We start from the raw sequence: 7,066 nt of genomic DNA, 5'->3' as shown, positions 1-7,066 counted from the left end.
CCTTCAATGGATATATTATTACCTAGAAAGTACAAAAGTGTACCTTGTGGTAACTTTACATTACCAGTTTGGACCTTTTAAGTACAAAAGTGTGCCTTTTGAAAAGGTACCACCCCAGTGACAGCTTTTGTACCTTTATTTCTGAGTGTGTGGAGAAAGTCTTATTTTTGTAAGTTTGGCTGGAATAATATATCTAAATATTTTAAGGTCAACATTATTAGCCTCCTTAAGAAATTATATATATATTTTTTATTGGCTTCAGAACAAACTTTCCAAATTAACTAATCTAGTTTACATAGTTAACCATTTAACCATTTGTCACTTTAAGCTGAATACTAGTGTCTTGCAAAATAACTAGTAAATATTACGTTTTGTCATCATGACAAATATGAAATAAACTAGCTGTTAGATATTAGTTATTAAAACTATTATGGTTAAAACAGGTTAAAAATGGGAAACATTTGAAAAAAAAAAATCTAATTTCCCAGGAAATAGTTATAATTATATTATAATTATAATAGGCGGTTCATTCCGCTGTGGGGACCCTTGATGAATAAAGGGACCAAATCGAAGGAAAATGAATGAATAATTATAATAATCGAATAGTTTTGTCTTCATTGGCTACATGTGTACAGTATGTGTTTGCTACACTGCTGCTGCTGATATGTATGCATATGTTAAATATAGCTATATCTTGGGCTTAAAAATACAGGACATACTGGCTCAAAAAAAGAATTGCATGATACTAATTTATGGACTGCCACAAGTCCATAATAGGAAGGATTCTTGCTAAAACATTTGGCAACCCTTTAAAATAAAAGTCTACTAATTCAAATTTGATTATACCATCGTGTTACAATATTTTATTAATCTTTGTTAACTAATACAAACTGTTTTAGTTATCTCATGTCTAATAAATAATATTAGACAATGTGTTAATTTTAATAATGCAGATTAAGATTGACCAACATTATTAAAAAATGTTTTAGTTCGTTGTTCGTTGGTTCTAATATAGTTAACAAGTGGAAGCAGGGGCGTAGCGGACATTTTAAAAGTGGGGGGGGACGGCTGTATGAGATCATATGTTCATATAATTATTAATCACCTGTTTCTAAATGGTCTGCCTCTAAAAGTGAGGGGGACGGATCCCCCCCGTCCCCCCCGGTTGCTACGCCCCTGGGTGGAAGTGTTAATTGTTTTCAATTATGTATCTAACAAATCAAATGACAAGATTAAATAATTCATAATTATTGAAAGGTTAGACTTGTTCATTAGTGTTCAAAACAAAATAAGTTATTGCTTTTCGCTCGTAATAATAATAATAATACACACAAATATCTTCCTATTAGTGGAATAAAGCAAATGCTAATGATGTGATGTTGATATAATTCTCCTCTGTGCATAATATCACGTTATTAAGAGGGTTCATATGACACAGAGGTATGCGATATAAATAGCATCATCTGCAAACGTGTTCATACAGAGCCCCACAGTGATAAAAGTACGTCCAATGTACTGCGTCCCACCAAAAAACACATTAAAAACTGCACAAATTGTATCCCTTGAGCCCGTATATCTCAGGCAACACACAGCTACACAATTATTACACCTTTACAATACACAAGACACGTACTATTGGACTGAACAAGACTTCAGGAGACAGCAGCATATTCATCGCATAGGTTGATCCATATTTTGTTTGTTTTGGCTGTGAAAAAGAACAGGCACACACACACACAGAGTACATTCAGATCATATTTGAGTGCATATCATGTACCAGTTTAAGAGCGTTAGAAACTCCTCCTGGTGGGAACTAGCATCAGTATTTGTGTGTTCTGGACTCACTTGGAAGACTAAATTCAGAAAAAAAACAACTCCTGCTGGATTATTGACTTATTATTATTATTAAAACTAGCTTTCGTGTCCCACGTGCTCCTAAACGGCGATTTCAAGCGTGTGCCTCCTGCTGGCCAAAAGTGTTTTCAGATAACCATGTACAGCCCTTGCGGTACCACAGTATTTTACCCTCACCTCATAATTGCTTGCGGTCGGTGCTGTATGTAAAGGCAGGCCATGCGACAGCACGTTCACATGCTGATATTACTGAGATTACAGGAAGCACTTCTCAAATGCTTGCTCTTTTTTTTTTTCATCGTTTGGTTTCGTTTTGTAAGAAATCATGCCTCTAGCCTCTATTGTTTACTTTTTTTGGTTTAAAAAAAATCCTAAAATCTGTTTTTGTAGTTGATATCCGTTGCCTATCTCCTGTGATTTTGGGTTCTTCTTTATTTGACGCCCGTTATGAGTCAGTGAAGGATGGTTTGGGTGAAGGAGTCGAGTCCTAGGTTGGAGAAACAAACAAAGCAAAAAATTAGGATTTCAAATCATGACATTTTGCATTTAGATTTAAAGGTCCCGTGAAGTTAAAATACAATTTTTAGATATTAGTTGGAGACTATTTGATTTTGGGATGTCTATAATCCAGTGTGCTCTGAAACAGTAACAAAGGTCGAGTTTAGAAAATATAAAACTGATTTAAACATCTAAACCTTGCAGTTTGCCACTTCCGCCTAAATCGATCAATGATATTTTTTCACGTCACCCCATACTTCAGTTTCGCATCAAATCTTCTGACCAATCAAATGCCTAAGCCAGGCTCATTCTGAAAATGTACCCCTATATACATTTCTGGAGAGCGCCAAATACGTCCCAGGAGCTACGTTTTTTGCAGTTTTTGTTTTCTCTAATTCACCAGAGGGCGCTGTGTATGCTTTTTTAGATCTCAAATTTCTCTCGTGAGTGCCATTCGAGCCAGTTGTTCTCACATAAATCCACCAGAGGCCGCTGTCGACTGACTGACCCACCCTCCTCCTTCCCTAAACCCAACCAATAGTGTTTTCAAAAGCACCGATTGACCCGCCCACCCACTTCCCTAAACCCAACTGATAGGGTTTTCAAAAGTAATCCAGAAGAAGAAAGGCCTGATTTTTACCACGTTTTCAGATCTTACCACATTCTCACCCTGTTATTTACTTGTTTATTTCATTTTTTGGCTTCTGTTTTTGTTTTACTTGCTTTCTGGAACCGTTCTTCACTGGACTCGAATCCCGTCATCGTGGTTAACTCCTCTCTACGTCTCAAGTCCGCTTACGTACATGTCGACCTACTGATCAAACTGGTAACAGCGGTAAAGCCGTCCACACTGAGTAAAACAATCAGCTGGTGAGCACGAAAAGAAAAAGCATCAAATCACCCCATAGCATTTGGTTTAAAGACAAAATGCAGCCATACGTAGCTCTGGCTACATAATTCGCGATCTCCAGAAATGTATATAGGGCTACGTTTTCAGAATGAGCCTATGTTGCAAGTGCTCTCTAGTATCTGACATGCCCTGCCCCCTTCAAGATTTGCTTTTCATTTGATGCACTTGAGCTGTGACAAAAACACTAATGGCTGTTTTTCTAAAAGGGGAGGAGCTACTCTATGCCCCACCCTCTCTTCATCATTTTTAGTTGAGATTAAGTCAAACATCAAGTAAAAAAATGCTAATTTTTTAAAGCACTTCACGGGACCTTTAAAGCAACATAGGCTCATTCTGAAAACGTAGCCCTATGTACGTTTCCGGAAATCGTGAATTATGTAGCTAGAGGTACGTATGGCTGCATTACATTTTTTAAACGAACACTACGGGGCAGTATGATGCCATTCCTTTTCGCGCTTACCAGCTAACCGCTTACCTGCATATGGATGCTTTCCCGCAGTAACCAGTTTCTCCAGTTAGCTCGCCATGTACATCGCCGGACTTGAGATGCAGAGAGGAGTTGACCACGACGATGGGGTTCGAGTCAGGCAAAGAACAGTTCCAGAAAGCAGGTAAGACAAAAACAGAATCCAAAAAATAAAATAAGTAAATAACAGGGTGAGAATATGGTAAAATCTGAAAACGTGGTAAAAATCAGGCGAGGGCTTTTCTTTTTCTGGATTGCTTTTTAAATTGTTGGTTAGATTTAGGAAAGTGGGTGGGCGGGTCAAAAACCCGATAAAATCAGGTGGATTTAGGAAAGGAGGAGGGTGGGTCAGTCGATCGGTCAGTCAGTCAGTCAGTCAGTCAGTCAGTCAACAGCGGCCTCTAATCTACTCGCGAGAGATATTTGAGATCTCAAAAAGTGTACACAGCGGCCCTTGTGGATTAGCGAAAATAAAAACTGCAAAAAAATGTACCTCCTAGGACGTATTTCGCGGTCTCCAGAAATGTATATATAGGTACATTTTCAGAATGAGCCTGGGTTGCATACGTAGCTCTGGCTATATAATTCGCGATCTCCAGAAATGCATATAGGGCTACGTTTTTAGAATGAGCCTGTGTTGCAAGTGCTCTCTAGTATCTAACATGCCCTGCCCCCTTCAAGATTTGCTTTTCATTTGATGCGCTTGAGCTGTGATAAATACAAAACACTATTGGCTTTTTTTTAAAGAGGAGGGGGTACTCTATGCCACATCCTGTTTTATTTTTATTAGTTGAGATTAAGTCAAACATCAAATAAAAAATGTACATTTCAAAGCACTTCACAGGACCTCCAAAGAGATATTTCACCCCAAAAATTAGGCACGCACTAGTTGTTCTAAATCAGGGGTGTCCAAACTCAGTCCTGGAGGGCCGGTGTCCTGCTGAGTTTAGCTCCAACTTGCTTCAACACACCTGCCAGGAAGTTCCTAGTGCATCTAGTAAAAGCCTTTTTAGCTGCTTCACGTGTGTTTGGTTACGGTTGTAGCTAAACTCTCCAGGACACCGGCTCTCCAGGACCGAGTTTGGACACCCCTGTTGTAAACTGTTATGAGTGTCTTTCTTCTGTTGAAGACAAAACAAGATATTACGAAGAATGCTAGAAAAAAATGGCTGTGGCTATTTCAACCAATCTATCAAACTAACATCACCAGAGGGACTGCTGTTCCAGAGTGGAAGAAACTGGTTAGATTAGCAAAACAAACAGGCTTTTTTTCTTCAGTGGATTAACTTGCACTGATTATTTCTTCACCTTAAGACTAGCAATGTGCACTAGCAGAATAAACAATGTACATTTGCATTTCATGCAGACTTTAAGATTCCAAATTATAAATGTTTAGAATAGGACGCTTTATAAACAATCCTGTAGGATTTTTGACCATGGATAACACATAATGACACGTTTTTTTCTGTAGCTAAAAGGAAAGGAGGACACATTAGTTGGAAATGGACAAGATGTCAGAGGAGTTTAGAAGTTAATGCAGTGAGGTGAATTATAGCTTTTCAAGAAAATACAGCAACCAATATAAGAGAGAGAGAGAGAGAGAGAGAGAGAGAGAGAGAGAGAGAGAGAGAGAGAGAGAGAGAGAGAGAGAGAGAGAGAGAGAGAGAGAGAGAGAGAGAGAGAGAGAGAGAGAGAGAGAGAGAGAGAGAGCACACCTATAATTAAAAATTAGTACTGTATATTCATTATATCCTCACTGCTTTGAATGTATTTTAGAATAGCCTATACATGCTCTCTCAGTTGTGCTTTACAAGACTCATATTGCTCACTAGCTATAATTAAACAGGTTCTTAATACATTTCTGGAACGGAACTTCCTATATTATTCATTCTTCCTTATTCCTTGTATATTTATAGTTGAATTTTATGGCTTCAATACAGCATAATTGCGATGGTTTAGTTGTCAAAATTTGGATTCATTGCATTTAAATTCAGACAACATAAAAGCAGAATCACTTGATCATTCTCAGGAAAAAGTGTATATATATATATAGTTGCAGTCAGAATTATTGGCCCCTGTTTTTTTCCCCCCAATTTCTGTTTAATGGAGAGAAGATTTCTTCAACATATTTCTAAACATTAACTCATTTCTAATAACTGATTTATGTTAGGTTATTTAGGTTAACTAGGCAGGTTAGGGTAATTAGGCAAGTTATTGTATAACCATGGTTTGTTCTGTAGACTATCGAAAACAAATATAGCTTAAAGGGGCTAATAATATTGACCTTAAAACTAAAAACTGCTTTTATTCTAGCCGAAATAAAACAAATAAGACTTGCAGTTATAGTTATAGTGATAATACAGGGATGTGGAATTGAACTTGGCAATATGTAGAACTTTTAGTTTCTGCGTCTTAGAAATATGGATGTATTGAAGAAGTATGGAAGTATTAGAAAAATAGACATTATTACCAAATTTTAATGCCTACACTGTAAAAATTCTGGATTATTTAAACAATTTTGTGTGAAATATTGACAAAACAGCTGGGTTATTTTTTTTTATTAAATCATTAAAAACATTAATAGTTTACTCAATTTTGGTTGAAATAACCCAGCATTATTTAGAGTGTAGTTTGTTTTCACCCACCCTCTATTTGACAGTTTTTAAAATATTTTTGATTAATTTTCCAAAGCATAAAATGCTGGCTTGTTTATTCATTCATTTTCCTTCGGCTTAGTCCCTTTTTCAGGGATCAACACAGCCGAATGAACCGCTAACTATTCCAGCATATGTTTCACACAGCGGATGCCCTTCTAGCTGCAACCCAGTACTGGGAAACACCCATACACTTTCATTCACACTATAGTGCATGTGTTTGGACTGTGGGGGAAACCGGAGCACCGGAGGAAACCCACGCCAACACGGGGAGAACATGCAAACTCCACACAGAAATGACAACTGGCCCAGCCGAGGCTCGAACCAGTGACCTTCTTGCTGTGAGGCGACAGTGCTAACCACTGAGCCACCATGTCGCCATGCTGGGTTGTTTGAAGCGAAATTTAGACAAACCAAACTACTTGGTTAAATTGGTCTAATATTTGACCCAAATTTTGGTGAAAACAACCCAGCATTTTTAAAGTGATTGAATCTCATAGACTCCAAAGTGTAGATTTTTGGTAGTATGGTACTGTTGGTACTCAGTTTTAACGACATATAATTAGAAGTAAAAGTTAAACAATTAACCACAGAGTAACCCATTTATATACCAATAAAATTTCACAAATTTCTGGCATAAACGGCACCATGTCCTGGTAATGAGCTGTTCCTGTATCAAAACAC

The 7,066-nt window shown here is 37.5% G+C and overlaps 1 protein-coding gene across 1 annotated transcript in view; it reads right to left on the bottom strand.

Moving 5' to 3' along the window:
- Positions 1-835: 835 nt before the first annotated feature.
- ank1a (ankyrin 1, erythrocytic a) overlaps positions 836-7,066 on the bottom strand; it is a 316,581-nt gene continuing 310,350 nt past the window's right edge. Inside the window, exon 45 of the mRNA XM_056457171.1 lies at positions 836-2,341. The gene's annotated coding sequence lies outside the window, so the exon portion shown is untranslated. The remainder of the gene's footprint in view (positions 2,342-7,066) is intronic.

This window comes from Danio aesculapii, chromosome 5 (assembly GCF_903798145.1).
Source record: "Danio aesculapii chromosome 5, fDanAes4.1, whole genome shotgun sequence".
In the NCBI taxonomy this organism is placed as follows: Eukaryota; Metazoa; Chordata; class Actinopteri; order Cypriniformes; family Danionidae; genus Danio; species Danio aesculapii.
This window is presented reverse-complemented; position numbering and strand designations above follow the sequence as displayed.